Below are 26,484 nucleotides of genomic sequence, written 5' to 3'. Positions count from 1 at the left end.
GTGTAAATTCTGCAGATTACATCATTGTCCAGTATTGTACTGTTAGCCTTTATAAACACATTTTAATAACGGTAACATCAGGGCTCCTCTTTTGCTACAAGCTGGTCCTCAGATTGAATTCACAATCTTTACACGTTTTACAAGATATGATAATTGTTTTGTTTTGTTTCCATACATCTACAGTATATACCTGTAACGATATGAACTCCCTATTCATTGGGAAGAAGGAGGCGGGAACCGGCGCACAATCAAAAACATTTTAATAATCAAAATTAAACACAAAACAGCGCGTCAGCCCCTCACGGCGACTGACGCGCACAAATAAAAAGCAAACATAAAATAATATCCCAGGCCTGGTCCTCTCTCGTCCTTCACGGTCGTCGCTCCAGTTTTATATCCTTCCATCTCCTACGTGGGACTCGATACTGGCGGTGGGGCGCAGGTGTAGCTCATCTCCAATCACTACACCTGGCCTCACTCCTCGTTCCCACGCCTCTCGGCCCCACCCCACTCGCCACATACCCCCATCGCCCCTCGCAGGCCGGGGGTACCCTCGAGACTGCGCTCTACTCCCCCCCCCCCCTTCCCTCCGGGGGAGACCGCTCACGGGGACCTGCGGGAACCTGGGGGTAGGACAGACGAGGCGAGAGAAAAGGAGATGGAAGGAGGAGCGACAGGGACGAGAGAGGGGAGAAAAAAAAAAAAAAAAAAAAAATCCGGTTCCCAAACGCACTGCTGCTCGGCCCTCCATCAGCTGGGTGATCTCCTCCGCGGTGCCTGGCGGTGGCACTGGACGGCCCTCGGCGGACGGCACGACACTCCTCCGCCGCCCAATGGACGGCGACGGCTCCTCCGATTTTGGGCAGCGGCAGGAGTCCCCCATTCCCTGCCCCTCCGGATTCCGTCACGGAGGCGGCAGGCTCCGGCCCCCTGGCGAACGGCGCCGACTCCTCCGCTCCCTCACGGACGGCAGCCGCCCCTCCATATCGTGGGCGGTCGGCAGCGAGCTCGCCCGTCCCCGGCAACTCGCTCCAGCCCACCGCCTCGAGCGTCCATGGCGGCACATACTTCGCTTGCTCGAGGGCACCGCGGATTCACCACAGCGGTGAGGGATCTTCAGCAGCGCGTCCCTCCTTCTCCCGGGCTTCGGCACCACTGTAACGATAAAAACTCCCTAATCATCGGGAAGAAGGAGGCGGGAACCGGCGCACAATCAAAACATAATTTTAATATTCAAAAATAAACAAAACAGTGCGTCAGCCCCTAACGGCGACTGACGCGCACAAATAAAAAGCAAACACATAAAATAATATCCCAGGCCTGGTCCTCTCTCGTCCTTCACGGTCGTCGCTCCAGTTTTATATCCTTCCATCTCCTACGTGGGACTCGATACTACGGTGGGGCCAGGTGCAGCTCATCTTCAATCACTACACCTGGCCTCACTCCTCATTCCCACGCCTCTCGGCCCCGCCCCACTCGCCACAATACCTTTAACTTTTTAAGACAAAAAAAAAAGATGTATTCTTTGTTATTCTTAATTCAAACGTACAACACCAAAAAAACAGTAAGATTCAATGACAAACTGGCTTACAAAACGTCTATTAACATAAATGAATAAAATGAGACATGGCATACCCCACATGCTGTATTATATACTGACTAATAAATAACAGAACATTTAAGAAACACAGGATTATTTATTTTTTTCAAAAAAAAAAAAAAAAAACATCTGGAGGTGCCCCATGCCCACCTCCCGAACCCCCATTGATTAATTGATAAATCCCCACCTGTTTCCATTCCCCTGATTACTTTTCTTGTGTTTAAAAACCCTGTCTGTTCAGTTCCTTCTTGTCCGCTATTGATGTTATGTTCTATAGTTGAAGATTTGTGTTGGATGTGCCCTTTTTCTCCTGTGATAATTTAAAAGAACTCTTTATATATATATCCGTCATCGTGCACCTTGTTTTACTCACAAGCACGTGTGACACTTATTAATAAAGCATTGCCTACTATTTATACATGAGAAGAGCCCAGAACATGAACGCAATGTGCCAGTTTCATATGAAGCGATTCCCTCTCATATAAAACTAGGGTGAATTGCCAACCCGATCTGCGCTAAAGTGGGACACTGCCTAATGTGTGAGACCTAAAGTCTAGTGTTTGTAGCTCCCCCATAAAAACATGAAAGGCAGTGAAACTATTGGTTAGCCAAAGCTACACATATAATATTTAAAATATAGTTTAATGATGTCCATCAAAATATAGTATAACTTTGTATGTATCTTATCTACACTAAGTGCAAATAGCTATAGATTATATTTACACAATGTCTAAATAGCAGGTTTTTCTGCTAAATATACTACTTATTGCAAATAGTGCAATTATCTGCACCTCAGTATTGTAGTACATAGGGCTGGACGATATAGGCCTATCGAACGATATGATCATGTGCATCTCGTCAGTCCCAATCGTAAATCCTCATCAGCTGCTTTCAAATGGAGCAACAGTTAATACACATAGCCATAGTTCACTGACAATCTACACTATATCAAGTTAGTATCGCGTTGTACTATTATTCGGAATGTCAGGGGAGTGACGAGGAGTCATTGTCCTATAAAACCGTCGGGAATCACTGTGTAACACTAATGAGCTGATGGTATTTCAGCCATCTGTTCCATATTAATGAATCCTGACTCTAACACATTCTGCACTCAAAGACCAGAACGTGAGTAAACAAGGACCTTCGTTGTTTACATTATTCACCATTTTGGGTGCCCTGAAGTCGGCCACATCCTGCCTTGAGTGACAGTTATTACACCTATTTAGACTGTCCAGGGATACCCGTGCGAGCCTCAAAGGAGAAACAAAACCCATTTCACACACAAACACACACACACACACAAACAAACTTTTCTTTATGCTCTTTATGTAAGTCCTTAATAATATGTATCTGGAATAGGTTTGTGTTGCATAAAATGGTTAATCCTTGTTATGCGAGGATTATAAATTTACTAGCTTATAAATTGGAAATGTTTCTCCTCATTTTAACTTTCTCAAATAGAGTCATGTTTCTGTAACCCCACTCCTTTGCAGCTCATAAAACTTTATGACCCCACTGGGAAACAGGACAGGAAATCTAACTCTTACAAAAGAATGGTAAAATGTACTCAAATGTAGTCTAAATGTATATAGTATTGTTTTTCGGTACATTAGATGTTTCCCATATAAATTGGGACTATCTGCAGTTTTATCGTGTGCTAATCAAACGTTAAATGTGTGTAATTCTGCATTTGAATGTAACTTCGTGTTTCTATCAGTTATATATGTACTGTTTGGTGTTTTTGGAATTGTCATGTTGTGACCCAACTATCCACCTGTATAAAAGGTGTGTAAAAATTTACTAATCTTGAATTACGAACTTGCTAGAATATCACTGCTGAGATCTGACAAGCCTAAGTTATTAGGGTGGGTGTTTCCACAGAGACAAAGGAACTTTTTCCCACTTCAGATCGCGGACGTTCATTGGTTGTTCACGCGAACAGAGGCGACAACCATCTCAAGCCATAAGAGCTGACCGAACTAGGTCCGGCCTCTCTTCCTCTCTGACTCCCTTCCCTGCTGCTTCGACCCTGGTCGCTCCTGCTCATCTCAGGGGCTGAGAGGAAAGCCATTCGGAAGCCAACGAAAGCCTTCGGAAGCTTTCGTTTTCGTTGTTTTCTTTTCTTTTCTTTACTAAGTTTATTCTACTATTCGCCTCTCCACATGAGGAAGACAAATACTGAAACACTGCCTTGTTAAACCTTTCAAATGCCACGCGATTCCGCAGCAGCCCCGGGCCGGAAGACAGAACAAAGGGCCCGCTCACGCTGCTACAGCACACGCACACTGGTTTTAACCCTTTAGGCGCCAGAGGTTTTTTCCTAAAACGTTCGATTTTGACATCTTAATTTCAAAAGGCTATATCTTAAAATTTATAAAAGATAGAGACTTTCTGTCAATTATATAAATATTAAGGATGACCCAATGTTTATGTAGGGGTTTTATTTTCCCATCTAATTTGCATACTATGACGTCATATGGGGTGGTCATCTTGAATTATAGAATTTTCATGAAAAGTCACATATTTAAATGATAAAATGGAGCACTTCTTTCCCCCAAAAAAATTTCCCTCACCTTCTGTGTGCTATATTGCACAATACTGAATGCTCAGGTAAATAGTAAGCAGTAAACAAACTGTAAATCATTACTAATAAATGGTAGAAACAAACCGAATGCATGTAGCGGTTGGGATTTTCAATTTACTACATGCAGCAGGCACTCTGATTCCATGTATGGGGCACATATATATTACTCATATGACACACAAACACAAGTAGACAAGACCTGTTTAGTTCAAAAGCTATGCCCCGTGTCGCATCGCCTCTGCTTCTGCTATCAGCAGCGCGGCCGGATCTGCCTCGCGCACGCGCTGAATGTGCACAGCTCGGACTACTGTCAGGGTCATCGCGACTCCCACCTTGCCTCCTAACTGTCCTATGAATACTTCGACCTCGTCTAACATACCCAGTGGCATTAGACAAAGTCTCCACTACAATACTGTCGCCGCGATTGCGGAGTGGTGCGGTCAGAAGACAAATATACATGTCTAGCGCGGTAAAAATCTCCCGCCTCGTCCCCGCAACAAAAACTTGCCTGCTAATTTCACGATGAACGCTCCGACCCTGGCAAACATTGTTCACACCTCTGACATTTGGCAAATGACCATTTATTTACATTGGGCAAAGGATTCACCATTTGTGCTTGGTGTAGGGCTATACTTTCACTTTCAATATCACCGTCATCTTCTGAATACAGATATTCCCCTTCAGAATCAGTGTCCGCGAATAAAAGTTCCAACACCTCATTGCGGCTTTATTGAAACTTTATTGATGCCACTAGATAATAATAATAATGAAAATAATAATAATCTAATGCCAATACTCGCTGACGTTGACAATATTGTTCAGATAAAATGGCTCACTCTCACACAAGCTCCGCTTTTTTTCGCACTGATTCAATGCACTCTATCTCGAAGATTTTGTATAGGAGCATGGCGTTTTTTTCAGTCAGAGATGAAGTATTACATGTCTGCTATCTAGTGCAGGGGAGGTTGCATGAAATTTGACACCATATTTGACAAAATAGTCCGTTTTATTCAGTGCCGCATCTTGTCGAGTAAACTCGACCGTGGCGCCAAGAGGGTTAAAAGACCAGCACACAAAGCGTCACAAAAAGACCACGCTCACGCACGCCGGACCATGCAAGTATAGTTTACTGTGGAGATTGAAAAATGGTTGACATATTAATGAGTAAATTACAGTGCCCTGTAATGATTTATTGATGAATGCAATTGAGCTATTTTTCATAATCAATAAAATTTAGTGTAACTGTCATATGAGATATATATTAATCATATTCCTGATTAATTATTCAAATTCCCTATATATCATTTGAGTTAATTATTATGTACAACCCAGTGCGGCTACAACTGTGAGAAGAAGTAATTTGCCAGTTCAAGTCTTGCGATGAAGAGATGATTAATTAATAATTTCTTTATGTACAAACTTAAAACAATCGTAAACTATTGGCTGTATTTCGCTTCAAACACAATTAAGACAACTGTAAGCAAATAGTGTATAATAAATGTCTAAATGAATTCTTATTGTGTTTTATAAAACAAAAATAAAATGTACTTCAAATAAGAAGCCTTGGACAAATTATGCAAACTTTTTTTTTTTCTAAAAATAAAAAATGTTTTCTGTCAAAAAGCACCTAATAGAGTTTGAACTTCACATTAAAGGAGCTATGTGGAGGTTTTTAAAAAATATTTAAGATAGAGTCTTCATTTGTACATGTATGAGCCAACCATGATGAAAAAAAAAGAATGACACCTCGACTGTCCACCACGGTTGCCTCTATCAGCCTGTGGGCTCAATTGTGTGTGGAGGAGTCGGGCCCGAATTGGCGCGAAAATTCACAAAATGTGACGTTGTGCACGTTCTCGTCTACTTGGGCTTACAACCGTACTGCACGCCAGCCATTATAGTAAGCAGTGGCAATAGTGTTTTCAGATGGACTCTGTGGATGGAAAGAAGCGACCAGCTTCCGGCAGCACAATTAAGACACCCACGGACACTCCTCGTAAGTAAAAAAAAAATAAAAATTTAAACGTATCTCGTGTCAACATCGGAGTGGCATTTGATTCTTGGAGGGAGTTCCGGTCAGCGCTGGGTATAAAAACAGATCCCGAGCTGGCTTTCTTGCCTCGCCCCCTTCCTCTCCCTCTTGCTCTACCTCTGCCCCCCACCCCACCCCACACCCCACCCCTCTTCCAGTGTCACTGCTCTCCTCAGTACTCTCCTCCACGGGAATTTGAAAGTCTTCTGAGCTGTCCTAACAGGGAAAAAATTACTAATTATTTACAATGACAAGTGTTTTTAGTGCAACATTTCATGCGGTATTCTGAATGAAAATAAAGCATGACAAGCTCATACATCAAGGTTCCTTTACCTTACCATAATGATATTGCTATTCTACAAATAGTATAGTAGTACAACTACAATAGTAGTTGTACTTCATCTAAAAATAAGCATAACGTCTTCAACTTCAATTTAGCGTCACTCTTCAATAGTCAAAATAAGAGGTCTGTGAGTGTTGGGAGTGTGTGTGTTACAGTGTTAAAATACCTTTAGAAGTAGACTTTAGTTGATAATATGAAGTAGCACTGCAACATTCTAGTAAAATATGGTCAGAAAAACAATAACCTTACTATACTATACTAAGTACTATACTATACAAAGTACTACAACTTTTCTTACCTCAAACATGCTGATGAATCTTGATGAGCTGTCAGTGGTCGTCTCTAAAGACTCATCTTTTTCGCCTGCACTTAACCTACTAACACCAGTACTTTTCCTTTTCTTGTCTTTTTCATTTAATAAAAAAATAAATAATAATAATTATATATATACCTGGCTATGCGTTCTATACTAGACTAACTGAGACTTGTCATGGCACTTGTATACTGTTGTTGTTCTCTTGTTGACCTGACTGCTTCTATTGTTCTCATTTGTAAGTCGCTTTGGATAAAAGCGTCTGCTAAATGATTAAATGATTAAATGTAAATGTAAATGTCCTGCTCGTACGAGCGAGAGCACTGAGAACGAGCATGAGACTGGCTGCAGTTCCTTTAACAGCCACTGGTGTCAGTAACGGTTAGAAATTTCAGAACCTACGCAATGCTCCTTTAAACTGATTCTGTTCCAAAGATGTGCAAGTTTTTATTTTTTTATTGTTTTTATTAAAATTTATGTGTGTCTCTCTAACATGTTTGGTTGGTAAAATAAATATTGTAAATTCGAATCAGAGAGTCTTCCGTGTCTGGAATGGGTGTATTCTTGAATCTATAAGGTAACAATAGTATAATAAGATAACCTTGTTTGAAAATGTTTAAGTTTTGTCTATATTACTAGGTACTTGTACTGTATTGACTGGGTTAAATAGAATGGAATTACTAAAAAGAGACTAAAATACAGTTTTCATCGACTAAAATGTCATCACATTTCATAGACTAAAGCTAAACTAGACTAAAATTAAAGAGTATGAACATGACTAAAACTAATAAAAACTGCTTCAGCTTAACAAAAAGACTAGACTAAAGCTAACATTAAAACAGGCCGCCAGAAGCAACACTACTGACAACACTGTACCTGATACTTTATTTTTCAACTTTTTAATAATTTCCCTTATTTTCATTGAAAAAAGTTTGCCAGAGGGTGGATTCAAACCCAGGTTGATCACGTGAAAATGACTATAACACACATTTACAGTCTGCACCACAAGAGTTGACTACTGTTGACTGCCTTCTGTGACCTATCACACGTTGGTGGGTGGAGTTATTTCCGGGAAATATTTCCGGGATTTCACAGCATGAAACTGTAATATTTCACAGTAAATTACATTATTATCACTTTACATGTTTTTACTGTGATATTCACAGTATAAAACAGTATTCTGGAATTTTACTGCGAAAATAATGTAGGTGGAGCAGTTACAGGACAATAATGTGAATTCCATCCAGACTTGGATTGCTCCCCGACACCCACACTCGCTCAGCTAGGTCGAGCCTCTTGAAGCTTAGTAGGACTATATTCAGTTCCAGAAGAATATGATTCTCATAAATAAATTACTAAGAGACTTTTCTTTTAATAAAGGTTTAACTCATCTCCATTTGTAATGGCTTCACTTTATTAAAGGGACAATAAGTAACTTTTTAGGTATTTTATTATCTAAAATCAATATTTTTATTCAAAAATATGCCCTCAATGGTGTACAAATACCTATGCCAATGTTTAAACTAATCCTCGTAAATGAAGAATTTATTATCTTTATATACATGGGACGGTAGGTCGACGGAGGCTTCCATGTAGTTCCGCCATCTTGCAAAACTATAATAGCAGAGAGAGGGACAAAAAGTACTAAGCCAACGCGTTTCCACAACGCGTTTTCGGTCAGAGCCAGAAAGGCAGGTGCAGAGCAGTGAGAGGCGCTTGAAACTGCACCGGCAAGTTTAAAAGTCTGGATTGCATTCTTATTATGGACCATACATATGCCACGCCACAGGAGAAGAAAACATCGTCGCCAAAACAGTCAAAAATAGAATGTAAAAGGAAACGTGACCGTAGATTACAGAAAACAAGAGTTAATGTCGGGGAAGCTTTTTCTAGGTGGAAAGAGCTAATGCTGGATAAAGATTTCAAAAGAGACGCTGAAGTGGCCTGTTTTCTTCTCGACAGGTAAGTCAGTGTTACAATCTATATTACAATATTTTTTCTTTGCTTGGTTGTTATTATATAGATAGACGAACATTTATAGTTAAAAGTTAAACAGGCTATTTGATGAATAGCAACTATTGAGTAATGTAGCGAAGGTGCTAAAAACTAGATTTGTAAGTTTTAGTTTTTGTAACCCAGAAATTCTATAGAAATATTTTAATAGAGCATACGATTTTTTATGAAAATTCATTGCTATTGCTAGACATAAATTGTACAAACCTCGGTTGCTTCTCTTCTCTGCTTTTGTAAACTTTCAATTCTATCAAGATCGTCTCTCGTAGTTGCCGGCATCTTTGTCGTCGTGGTATTGACTCTCGCTCTCCTCCTCTTCCTCGTCCACCTCCTCGCCTAGATCCCACTGATCCACTGCCTCTCTGTCCTCTCCCTCTACCTCTACCTCTTCCTCTCCCTATTGTTGAATCATCTGATGATGATATCTAGCAATGCACATAATTCAGAAAATATAACGAATAAAGAAGACATAACTACTAATTACAATATTTCATGTTTTCCACAGTCAGTAATTCATACTGTAACATTCGTTTGTTAGTTGTCATGTTGCAGTTTGTTTGAAATAACACGCCTGTTCACCTGAAGGAAAACTCAACGAAGTGCTATTAGAAGACATCCTATCAAAGCTTTTTGGTACATATCGCCTACCGTAGATGCAACGCGCATTTGAAAAAGCGAGGCGCTGGAGAGCAAAATTAATTTGAATCCAAAATACAATTTCACCACTAGATGGGAGTAATTCCTACTTACAGTCCCTTTAATAGACACTAACTAAAAAGCATTAAAAATATCAAAGTAACAGTGAGTAGGTCTTCACCACAGAGTTTGGCCCTGAACACAACATACAATGAACCAGAAGTCGGCTTATGAAAATGGCTTATGTCCACGTTGAAAAATAAGGTTGGTTGCAATTATTTTCATTTATTTAAAACTCAGTAGTTAGAGTATGCCATCACACTACTCTTTTCACTCTAATTTCTTAAATAAATAATTAAATAAATCTGTATTTATTTTCTGAACAGTAGGTAACAGTATATCTGTTTTTGTTTCAGGTGACACGTAGTCAAGGGGAAAGGATGCTGACATTGGAAGGACAAGCTGATTTCATCTCTGGTCTGGGTGCCATTTTAGCCATTTCAATTTGAAGAATGCTGAAGGTGATTCTTGCACTCTGGAATTTATCAAAGATAAATTATTTCTACATAATATTGTACTTGAGGGTACTTGAGACTTTTTTTTTTTTTTTTGGTGGGTTAAACAAGGAATGTTTGGATGTGTTGTGATTTGCGAGCCACACAGGACCACAGCAGCCAAGCGATGACGACCCCACTTCTTCCCCTCAAACAAGTGGTGTGTTGCAGATTCAACATTTGTGTCTGTGCTGGAGACCAGAGAGGAGAGAGCACATATAAAATGCTCTGCCTGGATAAAACACACACCTCTACTTTGTTGCAGTACTGTTCGTGACTGTGTGTTTGTAATGGAAGTGATTTTAAGCTGAGCAGGGTTAATATTACCTTGTTCTATCACCTTTTTGGTCTTTACTGCAACAGTAGTGACCCACTGAAAGTGGTGACTGGGAACTGAAACCTTTTTCATCCCACTTGAAAGAAACTAACAGCTTTCCTATCTGCTTTTTTATTTTTTTTTTATAAGTACTTCTTGGGCATCAATCCAGAGACAGGCACAAACTCACAGAGGCAGAGAGACATTTCAACCTGCAAGTCTCTATACTGATCAGGAAACTCATTGACTTTGAATTGATGTCAATCTAGTGTGTAAGCAATGTTCCAACCCCAGAATGGACGAACCAAACTCTGGCTTTGTGATAAGTTCGATGTGGTCATGTTGTAAGATGATCCCTGAATATATTTTATAGTGTGTCCTGGTTTCTTAAATAAAATAAATGTGGTCATGTTGTAAGATGATCCCTGAATATATTTTATAGTGTGTCCTGGTTCAATGGAGAGAAGCATGATCATCTGAACCTGATTTATTAAACTGCAAAATCTGTAAAATTGTTTGTGTTTGTGTTTATTTGAATTTAACATATATTTCCAGTGTTATAGGTTATTGATGGGTTAAAAGATCAAATTTCAAAATTATAGTATTTTATAATAAATTAACAATACATTTTTAATTAAAAGTTTTTAATTAACAATACATTTTGATGTAAATTAAAAGTTACTGGCTACTGATTTGCATTACTATTTCAGTTTACACTGTAATTCTACTGCAGAATACTGCTAAATTGCAGTAATCTAGTGGCATTAACTTCATAGCCAAATCAATAATTCTTCTACAGGAGCATACTGCCAAATCACAGTATGGAATAAATACAGTGATTTCACAGAATAAAGCTGTCAATTCACAATTATTTAGTATAAAAATTATACAGTAAATTACTGTGTAAGACATGCAACTAGTTGCCAGTAATTTACTGTGAATTTACATTCTGACAACAATGCAGGCTATTTGCACTTAGTATAAATAGACACTCTTTTTTTTTCATCGACATATCCCCTTCCCTTTCTTGCTTCTAGCAAATGTATATAAATGATACACTTGTAGATGTGTGGTTGTGTTAGTGTGAATGTGAAAGTGTCAGGAAGTTTTTGTTGATTGTCACAGAGATGAGAATACATGCATTACCGTCCAAATGTTTGTGTGATTTTTTAAAGTATTTTGAAAACGTTTCTTATAACCTTTAAAGTTTTAGGCTAACAAAAGCTGCATTTAATGCTTGGCTGAAATCTCCAGGGACCCGATAGCCGTGAACCCATTGAATGATCTGTGACCCACACTTCTCCTGGCGATGCCCCTTGATCATCTAGAAATCATTCTAATAATGCTGATTCGTGGCAGAAATGGGCTTCCATAATATTAAAGGGATTTGCTCTCTCTCTCTCTCTCTATATATATATATATATATATATGTGTGTGTGTGTGTGTTTATAGCTTTCTGCCTAATAGAGATTTTGTTTATTTTGCTAAATTTTGTTACTGTTTGCAGGTTATTTACATTATATGTCTAAAGAGGAAAAAATAAATAAACTCAAAAAGAAAATGACACAATTTGAATGCATAAAAAATTGTTCCTTTAAGTTTGCTTGAGTGATTTTCAGCTGTTTTAAATAGATACAGACTTTTGAACATGTCCAAGGTTAAGCATTGAGAATACTAGCCCTCTAACATATTACAGTTCTTTGGAAACACATCAATGTCACGTTCACCTCCCAGCCCCAGAGGGAAAATGCTGCATCCCTCATTTAATCCATTGAGTTGCACAAAATGCCCAGCTGACCTTTACATTTACACATTACTCTTAGCATTTTCCATCCACTCCAATTTTCAGTTGGCTGTCAGTCGCTTATCAATGCAGTTGTGTGTGCTCGATGAGAGCATGTGTGCTGGCTAGAATAATGAATAGGTCTCTCCTGCCAGTACAGTCTGGAACTGGCTAATATATCATGTATGATCTGATGTATGCATACTTTATCAGGAGGAGACAGCAGATGTCCATAGCTCATCCCAACAGTCCTCCTAATAGTCAGTCAAAAGCACTTTCCAAGATGGACTTCTCGCTGGCTATCCATCCTAGATGCTGGGGACCCAAGAGATACCGTTTCTCTCAGGTGTTTGCCCCTGAACAGGGATGTGACAGCCTTTATTAATGGGGGGGAATTTGTAATTTTTTCTTTTTCCTAAAGATTGTCATAGTAGCACTTCCATATCAGGTGTGATGTAATAAGTGGACAATTGATAAATTCTTCTGATAATATTTTTACAATGGTAATCTGAGTTTCTATCATAGCCAAAATACATTAAGCAGAGTTCTTGGATTTTGTTCCGACAAGGTATGTTTAGTTTATGTTTAGTTATGTTTAGTAAACTCTGATTAAAGTCTTTTCAAATCATTTCCCCCCTATTTATTTAGTGATATTATATAGTTTTACAAATATTTTGAATTAGCTTTTGTTTTGTCATTTTCCAGTTTTCAGTATAGTTTTAGTAATTATTTTCATCTATTTTTCTTTTACATTTTATTGATGTTGTGCATTCTTATTAGTTTTAGCTTCTTTAATATATATATATATATATATATATATATATATATATATATATATATATATATATATTTATTTATTTTTTTCAGAATTATGATTTAATTATGTTTTTTTTTTTTAATAGCTTTAATTTTAGTTAGTTTAAATCTGGTTATGTCAGGGTTTGTGACTTCAAAGTGGTAAACCAAAATAGATTTTTTAATTGTCATTTCTGCCACATACAGTTGAAACGAAAAAATGTTCCTTCAGGTCCCTGGTGCTCGATAAAACAGCATAAATCAACATGAATCACAACAACCTAAAACAGCACTAGTTGGTACATTAACTAGAACATACAGACCAAGGCACAGGATTACATACAGTGCTGATATGCAATTGTGCAAACAACATGTAGCACAAACAGCACAGTACAGTGGGACAATAAAACTGTTACAGTGTTGCACCTACCAATACTTAAGGAATAATTGATGACAGGCCATTGAATTATTAGGAAAAAAAGCACACCCGACGTGGTGATGAGGCCACGATGCAATGAAAATGGGTTTCTGATGGCTTGTGGAAAGAAACGTACACATCCGAGAGCCCGAATGCTTTCAGACAGCATGAGGGTAAAGAGTGTGTTTGAGGGGTGTTTGTGGTCAGCCACAATGCTGGTGGCTTTGCGAACACAGTGTGAGGTGTAAATGTCTATGATGAAGAGAAGAGAGACCGTGATGATCTTCTCTGTCTTCACTATGACCCCTCTTGTCTTTAGGGTTTTGTGATCCATGATTTTAGTCAGTAAGAAATGGAAGTGCTGGGGACTTTGGAATTTATTTTTCACTACTGACCAACACAGGACATTTTTAGTGCTTTAGCACCCAAATAAAGCTAGAGTACAAACTATACATTAGACCAGTATTGGTGTATTACATGTATTTTATACTTATATATATTTATTTTTTGGCCATATGCATTTAAATTGTGTAATTTTCTTTGTGCATATCTGCATTTGTGTAGAAAATGAACATATGAGCTTGAAAGTGAGTCAGGATGTCCTGTGTTGAGAGATGGTTGTGTGGCTAAGGTTATATTTAACACATACATCAAGCACAAAGTTGACTTAGCCTAAGGTCCCCAAGCGTGATTGTCCTCTCAACTGTGCTTATGCGATGCTCTTCCTTGCGAAGTTCTTCCTTGATGAAAAAAGAAAATTTTAACTTTTTAACAATCTTGTTAATCTTGCTTTTAACAATTTTAACAAGAATAAATTAAGATTTTAACTTAATCTTGCTGCACATATCATAGGATTATTACAGAGGCAGCTGATGAAGAGGAGGAATTTGCAGCTTTACTCGCAAACTACATTTCCTGTTCATCAATAAGGTGAGAACTAGGCACATTATAAACTTAAATATACTTGAATAAATTGAAAAGTGTACATTCAAGTAATAACAGAAGATGTTTGATGTTTTTATGAATATGATGACAGTCCATAAGAAGTAGCTCACGAAGATGATGGGGTGGCTCAATAAAACTTTGTTCTGTTTTTGTTCTGGGAGTGGTAACTTCAAACATGCTTCAAAAGTGCTGCAACTATTCCTACAGCATTACCAGTTTCATTCAGTGTCATCTGCTGATGACTAATATTTACTGTTTAGTGCATTTGGAAGTTATTTAAATCATGCTTCTGTATTTTTTATGTCTAATGCTGTGTGTATTTATGTGTATTTAGTGTGATTTTTCAGATGATTCAGAATCAGACGCTATACTAAAATATGGCAAGCTGTCATACATTTAATCCTTAAAAGGTACTAATATCTATTTTCATGCTAATAGTAGGGTACAACGAGGCTAAAGGCGCACCCTTTTCACTATGCCCAAAGTGTATGATTGCAGAAAAAATATATATATATACAGGTGCATGTCAGTAAATTAGAATCTTGTGGAAAAGTTCATTTATTTCATTAATTAAACTCAACAACAACCTTTTTTAGTGAATTGTTGGCCTCCTGGAAAGTATGTTCATCATATTCAATTCAGCGTGAAGTGAAGGTGATCAGTTTGTGGCACTGCTGAGGTGGTTTGGAAGCCCAGGGTTCTTTGACAGTGGCCTTCAGCTCATCTGCATTTTTTGGTCTTTTTTTTTTTTCTTATTTTCCTCTTGACAATACCTCATAGATTCTCTCTGGGGTTCAGGTCTGGTGAGTTTACTGGCCAGTCAAGCACACCAGCACCATGGTCATTCAACCAACTTTTGGTGCTTTTGGCAGTGTGAGCAGGCGCCAAATCCTGCTTGAAAAATAAATCAGCATCTTTAAATAGCTGGTCTGCAGAAGGAAGCATGAAGTGCTACGAAATTTCTTGGTAAATGGGTGCAGTGACGGTTTTCAAAAAACACAGTGGACCAACACCAGTGGAACCTTAACACGGACTTCAAGCAACTTGGGCTATGAGCTTCTCGACCCTTCCTCCAGATTCTAGGACCTTGGTTTCCAAATTAAATACAATACTTGTTCTCATCTGTAAAGATGACTTTGGACCACTGGGCAACAGTCCAGTTCGTCTTCTCCTTAGTCCAGCTAAGATGCCTCTGATGTTGTCTGTGGTTCAGGAGTGGCTTAACAAGAGGAATACGACAACTGTAGCCAAATTCCTCGACACATCTGTGTGTGGTGGCTCTTGATGCCTTGACCCCAGCCTAAGTCCATTCCTTGTGAAGTTCACTCGAATTCTTGAATCGATTTTGCTTGACAATTCTCATAAGACTGCAGTTCTCTCGGTTGGTTATGCATCTTTTTCTTCCACACTTTTTCCTTCCACTCAACTCTCTGTTTACATGCATGGATATAGCACTCTGTGAACAGCCAGCTTCTTTGGCAATGAGTGTTTGTGTCTTACCCTCTTTGTGAAGAGTGTCAATGATTGTCTTCTGGACAACTGTCAGATCTGCATGATTGTGTAGCCTAGTGAACCAAACTTAGAGATCATTTTGAAGGCTCAGGAGTTGATTAGCTGATTGGCATGTCACCATATTCTAATTTGTTGAGATAGTGAATTGGTGGGTTTTTGTTAAATGTGAGCCAGAATCATCACAATTAAAAGCATTTTTTTAATAGACAAGTTTCACAATTTGAGTTGAATTACTGAAAAAAAATGAACTTTTCCACGACATTCTAATTTATTGAGATGCACCTGTATACCTTTGTATTGAATATCTATAGAGCAACAGATTTTGTTTGGAAAATAAATCAATAAAAGTTCTTTATTTTGTTTTAAAATCATATAAATGTATGAGGTGGCAAGGGGGCATTTTACCCCACACACAAGGTAAAAGGTTCACCAGTAAAAGGGAAAAGTGACAAAGTATTGATACAAATACTTGTTAAGTTAATACTTGTTCAAAATAATTACTTTAGCAAAGCTTGTACAATTTCTGCTTATTTTGAATATTTTGATATTGAAAACAAAATTGTTACTATTAAGCTAAGAATTGTTTCTAGTAACAGGCAGAACCTGATTTTACCAAGTGAGACATGTTCCTGGGACAACATCGTTGTTGACCCTGGAACAACATTGTGATTAACCAATCAGATTTGAAGAACCAGTTTATAGATTTTGTGAAGTTTACGCTTAAAATCAGTGTTTGGTGCTTGTACATCAGTGTCATTCATCTATCATTTCCTCTGATTTTAGGGATTACTCATGGTTAAGGTTAGGTTTAGGTGTAGGGATATGGTTAAGAATATATTTTTGGAGTAAAATGTTGTTCCAGGGTCAACAAAATATGTTGACCTAGGAACACATCGAACTTGGCAAAATCAGGACGTGATAGTAACAGATAACACAGCCTAATGAATAACTACTACTCTTTATTAAATATGAAGTGGCACCTAATGAAAAGTAGTAGTATTTAATAACGAATATTCAATAGTAGTATTATAAAATATATTATTCACAACTGGAATACATACTTGTCAAAACTGAATGGTTAATAGCTGAATGACAGATCTCCATAGAAGAATTTTTAAATGGTTTATTAGTAAGAACAGAATAGTTACTAGTCACTATTGAAATAAGTACTAGTATGTAATTAATATGAACTATAGTATCTAATGAATAAGTACTATCTTTAAAAAAAAAGATAGAAGAACCTAAAGAATAAGCACTAGCACTATTGTTTTATAGATTAAATATTAAAATGGCTTGCCATATGTTTTGTTTCAACTGGTTGCTATTATTCACTACTGGGTTTTCAAAACATTTATCTCTGAGTCAGGAGCCTTATTTTCTTTGCAAAAAGATTCACAATAATCTTATTACATCAATCTTAGTGATACACAGTAAAAATGAAACTGCTACTCGCAATTCTATCTCAGCGTAGCGCATGGGAGTGGAGGTTTTATTAAAATAACTCTCTCCAGTGAGAGGAGGGCTAGCCACACCCTATGCTCAGGATCTTTCAAGGAGGCTCACAAAGAGTATATAACTCTGACTTGCTCCTAGGTACCCTTCCTCAAAGCAGTGGCCAAGGAGGCTCAGAAAGCCTTACAACTTAGCATCACTACATAATGTAGCTCTGAGGACGGAGGCATCAGCATGACAACTCTAAATAATGAGAGGAGGCCTAACTACGTCCTATACTCAGAACATCTTACCAGGGAGGTTTACAGAAAGCCTAACAACTTGATGATGCTTTTAAAGCAGAGCTCTTTACTGAACCTGCCATTTAGCAGAACATAAAAACCCAAATGGCCATGTCAGAACCTTCAAGGAGGATGCCTCAGCTACTGACAAACAGAAAAGAGGCATTGACACATTTCCACTGAATATGGAGTCCCTTACAATCTCTCTGCCTCAATGTGGAGATCAAAGGAAAACAGAAGACTGACAGTGGCAGGCAGTATACAGACAGTTTCCACAAAATCTGTCTCATGCAGCCAAAACAGATTAATACGTTAGAGGCATAAGCTATAACTTAAATAATATTAATACTCACATTGCCTCAGAATTAGACACATAAATAACAATAGTGTTATGTGCGTCAACAAGAGGAACAAAAAAAAAAGCTTCCTGTTTGACTCATTCGAGCTCTGCTTACAACCCTGCACTTAAAGGGGTCATATGATTTTGCTAAAAAGAACATTAATTTGTATATTTGTTGTAATCCAATGTGATTGTGGTTTAAGGTTAAAAAACACATTATTTTCCACATATTGTACATTACTGTTTCTTCTCTATGCCCTGCCTTTCTGAAACATGTTGATTTTTTACAAAGCCCATCGTTCTGAAAAGCGAGGTGTGCTTTTGATTGGCCAGCTATCCAGTGTGTTCTGATTGGCCGAATGCCTCAAGCATGAGACGGAAATGTTACGCCACCTTACCATACTGTGATGCTGTGTGTCCCAGCATGAAGAGGCAAATGACAAACGAAGGATTTGCTGCATTACACTGATTATAATGGCTTATACTGTCTTTTTACACGTTGTGTTGTGTATCGCGCTGCATAAACGTAAAACCATGTCTGCATTTGTGATTGGGGAAATGACAAACAACAAGCTCTAACAGTTACACCACACTGCTCAAAACTCACATTTGAATCATCAGTGACAGATCCTTTACATATGAAAACGTACTTGCAGACTGTGTGTCAGAAGTGACAGAATGTCTTTGCAAAGTTGAAACTGCCCTACTTTTTAGAAACAGATACCGGCATTGTAGGCTTTTCTCACAGGAAAATGTCCTTGTCCTAAATATATGGGTTGAATAGTTCTGGAACAGTGTTGTAAATACAACTTAACCACTGATTTCTAGTTGTGTCCTCTTTTGGAAGGCCAAATAAAGTAGCTTCTTTTTCACAATGAAACACACAGCGTCTCCACAACATGGCACCGGCGGCAACAGCAAGAATAAAAGTTACGGCTTCTTTCTTTGCGTGAACCTTTATGTGGTGTTATGTAAATCTTCCCACATTGTGATGTAGATGTGGGGTGTGTTAGAATTAGCTATTTTAGGTAGGAGTGGTTAACTCTTAAAGAATAAAGAATATCTTTTTGGATTTGAGACTTCTTTGCAACTTTACAGATCTTCTGCACCAAGAGCTTGTAACACTACAAAGAGAAAGGAAAAATTGAAATCGCATCATTTGACCCCTTTAATGGCACTTTTCCACTGGGTGGTATGATTCGGCTTGGCACGGCAAGGCTTGCCTCAGTTTGCATTTCCACTGCAGTTTAGTGCAGTTTAGTGGGTGGGTTTATTCACATTTCATTGTTGTTGTGCCGCCTCTACTGCCGCAACTCCTGAAAAACTTTTACATTCTGTGTCGCCCCATCAAGCTCTTGCTATATCCGCTCCTCTGCCATCAACAAGAGAATGTCTGTACTTCCTCATCACACCACGAAACATCATTCAACATTCAAAACACACTGTTTTGAATGAGCTTCAAAACAGTGTGTTTTGAATGTTGAATGATGTTTCGTGTGCTGATTTAAATCTAGCATTTCTGTTGTGTTTGTGTCGCACATTCAATGATAATGTATCACATTCAGATACATTACGTATCCAGACCAGATGGTGGATCAGCACCTAGAAAGGACCTCTACATCCCTGAAAGACAGCGGACACCAGGACAACTAGAGCCCCAGATACAGATCCCCTGTAAAGACCTTGTCTCAGACGACCACCAGGACAAGACCACAGGAAACAGATGATTCTTCTGCACAATCTGACTTTGCTGCAGTCTGGAATTGAACTACTGGTTTCGTCTGGTCAGAGGAGAACTGGCCCCCAACTGAGCCTGGTTTCTCCCAAGGTTTTTTTCTTCATTCTGTCACCGATGGAGTTTCGGTTCCTTGCCGCTGTCACTTCATCTACAGCGATATCGTTGACTTGATTGCAAATAAATGCACAGACACTATTTAAACTGAACAAAGATGACATCACTGAATTCAATGATGAACTGCCTTTAACTATCATTTTGCATTATTGACACACTGTTTTCCTAATGAATGTTGTTCAGTTGCTTTGTCGCAATGTATTTTGTTTAAAGCGCTATATAAATAAAGGTGACTTGACTTGACGAAGGTAGTGACAATTTTCTCTGGCAAATCAGCAGTGTTTGGAATAACACCATTTAAAAGAACGGTGTTAGGTAACGACATTATTTTTTCAGTAACAGGGTAATCTAACTAATTACTTTTCCTGTCTTTACAATGCCGTTAACATTACTGGATATTAAATGTGGTGAGGTACTATGCATTGATTGAATAAACTGTGTAATCCGAATGCACTCCTGGCTCACACAGCTAGTGAGGAGGTGGGTTAATAACGAGATAAGCGATTATGATGTGTACATTATGTCCAGGAGCGAAGACTTTGTCGACATCCGTTGTAAGTGTCAGAAAGAATGCACTGCAGGTGCAAGAGAGAGAGGAGTGGCGATCACATAGGCTTCCTGTTTTACAAGCTAAAGATTCACGAGTTCACACTTACATATAATTAGCTGAAGTATTATAGTGCATATTTGGCGTGCTGTCCAGGGAAGGGGCTCCGAGCTCGGGAATGGCCCGAACCTAGAGTACTCCCCCGTATATGTAAAAGTGTAAAATGAACTCTAGTGGAGGAGATGGGGATGGAGGGGTGAAGGTTGATTATATTAAGTGGCTCCACCTGTGTTAATTAGGCTAAGTATCTGACGTGCTCCTCCCGAACCTTGTTATGAAACTGCATTAAAAGGGCTATTCAGAGAAGTTTCAGGGAGTTGTTTTCTTTCCCGGAGCAGAGTGGGGCACAAGCTTGCTCGGGGAAGTTATGGGGGTGTGCAGGTTTCCTATTGAAGATGTCTGCATTAGGAGTGTTCTGGGCTGTGGTGAAGCCTCATTGGGGTGAAGTCCGCCCATTGAAGTCTGCTGGAACAGAGTTCGCTTGTGGGAATTTGCTGGACTGATTTATCGATTGGATCTGTGCTGGGAAGGGAGAGAGAAAGATAAGTGAATTGATTTCATCTTACAAACATTCAAAAAGCTTGAAGAGGATATAGTGAATGTAAATCTGACGGTTGGGGAAGCTATGTGTTTCAGAGTGTGTTGAAGAGGAATTGAGGATTGAATATCCCGGGAGTGTAACGAATGGATTGAGGCCTCTGACCAGCCCTACCGTGTGAGTGAATTGCAGTGCTTTTACCTTATTGTTACACATTGATTCATTGCTGTGGATTTGTGGTGAACACGATTGTGGTGTGCTTTTGCTGAGAAGCGGTTTCAACTCTTGGTTATATGCTTGTGACAAGTTATGATACCTACTCACCGTCGGAATCCCAGAGTGATACAGCTGAGCTGGAAGGAAAATATTGCTGTGGAGAAAATCCCTTACCTGTCTACTTACCGTCTGAGTCTGGAAGTACGCAGCATCGCTGAAGAAGTAAGCTTTTAAATCATTCTTCTCCATTGTGCCCTGATGAAAGTATTCTGTATTGCGAAGGATCCTTACCTGTCTACTCACCGTCGGAGTCCTGGAAGAATGCAGCATTGCTAGTGGAGTAAGTTTTTTTAAACCATTGTTTAACTGCGTATCGACGCAAGTATCCTTGACAGAGAGGCATCCTTCCCTGTATACTCCCTGCCTGAGTCCTGAAGTGAGCCGCCCCATTGGTGAGTCGCCGTCAAGGCAAATCTGTGACGTATGATCAGTATCTACCCGTTGATACACTGATACCTCCACCACAGATGATAGCTCAACATCCACTAGCAAAGAAGGATTTGTAGCATCCAAAGCAGTCCCCAAAGCAGCAAAAGCTACATCTTTCTGCCTTACAACAAAAACAGATGACACAGGCTGAAGTCAACCGTATGATAGGCAGGTGTGTTGTTAAAAGTATGTTGCCATTATCGGCGATGGAGGATGATTCATTCCGAGCCATTATTGCTAAAATACCTCGGAAAGCAGGGGTCTGTACGCCATGCTCAAAGAAATTTGCTAAATACCTAGATGCAGAGTATACCAAAATGACACAGAGCTTAAAAAGAGTTTTGAAGAGTTGGAGTTTTTGTCCACAACTTCAGATATTTGGACTGCGCACAACCACAGTTACCTCGGCGTAACTGCCCACTGGTTAGATCCAAACTGCCTAGAGCGAAAGAAAGCAACCTTGGCCTGCAGACGTTTCATGGGCCGTCATACGTATGACAGCATTGCGACTGAACTGGACCATATCCACTAATCCTTTATTTCTAACACCGCTACTGTCACAGACAATGGTTTCCAATTTTGTGAAGCCTTTAAAGTTTACCAGCCCATTCAGGGTGATGACTCTGGGGAGGAGTGACTTTTGTCGACCTTGATGATGCATTACAAGACTTGTATGTGGAAGAGGATGTTGTGACTTTGCCACCACAGATGTGCATCGCACACAGAAATTCTTATTTCATGCTCTGATGTGGACAAATGCTGCTGCTTCTTAGATACAATCAGTGGTTTGAAGGGTAGGATGGTTAGGCCTTTTTAATGAAGATAAAGAAATACAGCAGCCTATGTCTTCCAGACTATTTATCTCCGGTTGTTAGAGTTTGATATATTTAATTTGCTACAGTTACTGCAAACACATTTTATATTATTTAACTGTTTACTTTTGAAGAAAATACTTGAAGTACAGAATGTCTACCAGACCAGTTGTCTGACATTGGGAGTTTGATTTATTTAATTGAGAATAAGACTACAGAGCTAAACACACTTTTTTTTTGTTTTTGTTTTAAAAGTTTACTTTTGTTGTGAACAAAACACTTGGAAGTACAGGTTGTTTGCTTGACCAGTTGTCTCAGGTTGAGAGATTTTGATTTAATTTGCAAATTAGTTTGAGTTAAATGCACTTTATATGGTGTAACAGTTTACTTTATTTACAAAGATAATACTTGAAGTGCAGGATAAAACTCTTGCTGTTTGTTGACGTGCAATAAATATTGAAAGTTATGTATTAACACCTGTCTGTTCTAATCCGTCAAGGCAACTGACTCTGAGGCAATCATGCTATAGCCCCGCTAAAAAGCCTAGTGACGCCCATTCTTGCATAGATTTTTGTAGAACCAGGACAGATATTTCAATCGATCGCTCAGTCATTTAAGAGGCATCGAAATCTGCATTCTTATTTGCTTCAGTTTAAACTGGTTACATAGCATCGGGTTTCATTACCCAACACTAGCACTCACATCTTCGATTTTCCTCCTGCTACTTCTTACCTTTTTTTTCCTTTTCAATGCCCTCCAGAAGCAGATGCTAGAGTGAGCATACCTCCGAGCAAAGTTGAAGTTTTTCGCAAAGCTACTTCCGCATTCGTCCACGACACTATTGTCATGTGGTTTCTACATCAGTAAAGACAGTAACAAATAGTAACTAACATCATGGACAGGCGACTGAACTGCCCCGTGTCACCGTTTAAAATGGGAATTTTCTCATGATTTACAAGTAGTTGAAAACATTAGATATATTGTTAGTAATCATCTGGACAAAATATATAACACTAGCCAAGTGGTTTTTGGATATTTTACTGCAAATATCTTACAAATTGTACCTTCAACATATATATTGCATAAATCTTGATTCACACTCCAGTCCAGTTGGTGATGGTAATGCACCTATGAGCTGGTTTGCAAACTGCCAATAAAACACCAAAGAAGAAGAGTAGTACTAATGGTTGTTGAAGAAATTGGCGTACTGTACAATTATCGTGGTCGGAATCATCTTATTTGACAGAACTAAATGAGTACAGAGTTTTCCCATTCAAACATGGCGGAATTGTATACAGAGGTGCTGGAGAATGTTTTACTTGCTGGTTCAGTGCGTGGCCCAAACAACAAAGTTAGCAGAACTCTTTGTTCCACAATAACTACCTGTACATTTTTTTTTTATGGCTTTTTCAGTTTACATATTTACGTATCTATTGTTGGGTTAATAACTTAGTATTTAGAAGCTAGATTGTTAACTGTCTTTATTGAATGAACTGGTAATGAACAGAAAATAACTCAGGCTGGCACCGCCTGGCGCATCTGCTGTTCTGTAGCATATGCTGCAAAAATATCTAAGATAAATTGGTGGTTTATTCTTAAAGCAATCAGTGAGCTCAAATAGTGGAAGCATAGTAACAGTTTAATATTTATTTTTTGTTATTTAATTATATATATATATATATATATATATATATATATATACGGGACCCACGGACCATAGCCTAAACGTCTGATGCAGTGGGACACAAAAGTGGAAACACTTCAGGAGTGTTGAAGTCGTCATTGGATTGGTTGAATTCTACAGGATTTCCAGGAGACGTGTGTCGCGCTCTTTAACATTCTGCCTACAAAGATACCCCAGTGCCAAACCCCCTCATGAAAGAAGAAAGCCATCATGTTTACAACTGTGACGATGAGTGCTTATCAGGATCAACTAAATGCTGGAGTTTCAAAAGTATGTGAAATATTTAAAGTTTGTCACATATAATCTAATAACATTTGAGAGTTTAACACAGCAGTCTATTATTGTGGGGACATTTCCACACCCTGAAATGTGCCGCGGAATATAACGAACTGTGATTGGTTGAGATGTCGGTCAAACGGCCTCATGGGCAGGCCTTGACCAATGAAAGCTGCCATGAATTCCAGACATTCAGCCATCAGTCTGGAGGTCTGGCTATGTGAGACTACTGTAATGTTAATCTGTTTCTACTTTCTTGGTAACATTTTATTTTAGAGTTCAGCCCTTACATTTAAAGAATTACTTATTAGCTTGCATATTACAAGCATATTGATTGTTCATTGAAGCGCATATTAATGCCTTGATATTAATTTGCATGACCTTATTCTACATCCCTAAATCCTACCCAATACTTAAATTTAAATGCTACTGTGGCGAGTGGGGCAGGGCCGAGGGACGTGGGAACAAGGAGTGAGGCCGGCGGGATGATTGGGAAATCAGCTACACCTGCGCCCCACCGCCGGTCTCGAGTCCCAAGTAGGAGATGGAAGGATATAAAACTGGAGTGACGACCGTGAAGGACGAGAGAGGACCAGGCCTGGGTCTTAGTTATGTTTTGCTTTTTATTTGAGCGCACCAGTCGTCCGTGAGGGGCTGGTGCGCTGTTTTGTGTTTATATTTGTGATTATTAAAGTTTCATTTTGATTGTGCGCCGGTTCCCGCCTCCTTCTTCCAGATGAATATGGAGATTGTATCATTACAGCTACAAAATCTACCTTATCAAATTTTAATAACCAGTACATTAGTAGTTAATTAATGCAAAAGTTGTAGATACTAGAGAATATGTTCCCTATATTGTAGTGTAGTGGTTTTCAAACCTATCCTGGAGGACTGCCTGTCCTGCACATTTTGTATGTCTCCCATATCTGACACACCCAATTTAGTTCTTGCAGTCTCTACTAATAAGATAATGAGTTGAATCATGAATGAAGTGGGTCCTCGTCTCCTTGAGTAACTGGCTCCAAACAGTAGGCTGTCCTCTACATTGCCAATGCCGAAAGGTCCTGCCATTGCATCTGCTTTTTTTTTTTTTTTGCTGCATATTCCCAGAGTCATCTTTTTTCGTGAAGGCACATTTACCACCTCTCCCTTCTCGTTCGTCAAAACCCGAAATGCTGGCAAACTGCAGAAGTCAACTCACCATCTTTCCCCCTTTCTCTCTTTCTCGACATGTTGTCACAGGATGACAACCATGCATACGCATTTTTAGGCATTAAATAAATTATATTTAATATTTAATCCTTGTCTTCTATATAAGTGCATTGTTTTTTTTAGTTTTTAGTTTTATTATTGACGGTATGACGGTATTGAAACTGATACCTTTGCTATTTTTAGATCCCGCAGTATCCCATATTACCGTATTACCACTCAACCCTAATTGACAGTTATTTGGCAGACCTGGTCGGCAGGGGCAACTCATTCCAAAGTTTTGGCCCAATCACAGCAAAGGCTTGATCACCTTTATATAGGCGATTTGTTCTAGGTACAAGTAATTTTTGATTCTCTTATCATTGTGTTCTAGGAGGATTATATGGGATTAAAAGGTTTGCCAAATACGACGGGCCTGGTTGTTTAAAGATTTGAACATGAACAATACAATTTTATATTTAATTGTAAAATGGACCGGGAGCCAATTTAAAGAAACTAACACAGGAGTAATTGATTCATATTTCTTTACCTTTTCAGTAACCTCATCACAGCATTTTGTACTGATTATAGTGGAGACAAAGATGTGGTAGTGATACCAGAATACAACGAATTACAGAAATCCAACTGTGAAAGAATAAAGGTATGGATTTCTCATTTCTCTTTCATCGAACCCCCAACTGCTGCCTGAGTGCTGCAGCATAAATGGCTGCACACTGCTCCGGATGTGTGTTCACGGTTTGTGTGTGTTCACTGCTGTGTGTGTGCACTTTGGATGGGTTAAATGCATAGCACGGATTCTGAGTAGGGGTACCATACTTGGCTGTATGTCACGTCACTTTCACTTCACCTTTTATGTCAGAATAATTGCTGTTGAATTTGACTTC

The 26,484-nt window shown here is 38.9% G+C and overlaps 1 protein-coding gene and 1 long non-coding RNA gene across 4 annotated transcripts in view; both read left to right on the top strand.

Annotated features, from left to right (window-relative positions):
• Positions 1-9,569: 9,569 nt before the first annotated feature.
• LOC113112246 (uncharacterized) lies at positions 9,570-10,903 on the top strand. 2 transcript variants are annotated; one of them, XR_003293407.1, is made up of 3 exons: positions 9,570-9,785; positions 9,938-10,042; positions 10,148-10,903. It is a non-coding gene; the product is annotated as an uncharacterized LOC113112246 (long non-coding RNA). The 2 variants fall into 2 exon arrangements; XR_003293406.1 differs by having other exon boundaries at positions 9,570-10,042.
• Positions 10,904-14,063: 3,160 nt separating this feature from the next.
• Positions 14,064-26,484, top strand: part of LOC113111995 (integrin alpha-M-like) — a 37,759-nt gene continuing 25,338 nt past the window's right edge. The window contains exons 1-2 of one of the 2 annotated variants that reach the window (XM_026277321.1): positions 14,064-14,317; positions 26,138-26,240. The gene's annotated coding sequence lies outside the window, so the exon portion shown is untranslated. The remainder of the gene's footprint in view (positions 14,318-26,137; positions 26,241-26,484) is intronic. The other variant, XM_026277323.1, reaches the window with a different exon arrangement.

This window comes from Carassius auratus, chromosome 12 (genome assembly GCF_003368295.1).
Source record: "Carassius auratus strain Wakin chromosome 12, ASM336829v1, whole genome shotgun sequence".
NCBI classification, from domain to species: domain Eukaryota; kingdom Metazoa; phylum Chordata; class Actinopteri; order Cypriniformes; family Cyprinidae; genus Carassius; species Carassius auratus.
The sequence above is the reverse complement of the archived record's forward strand: the minus strand, read 5'-3'. Positions and strand labels throughout refer to the sequence as shown.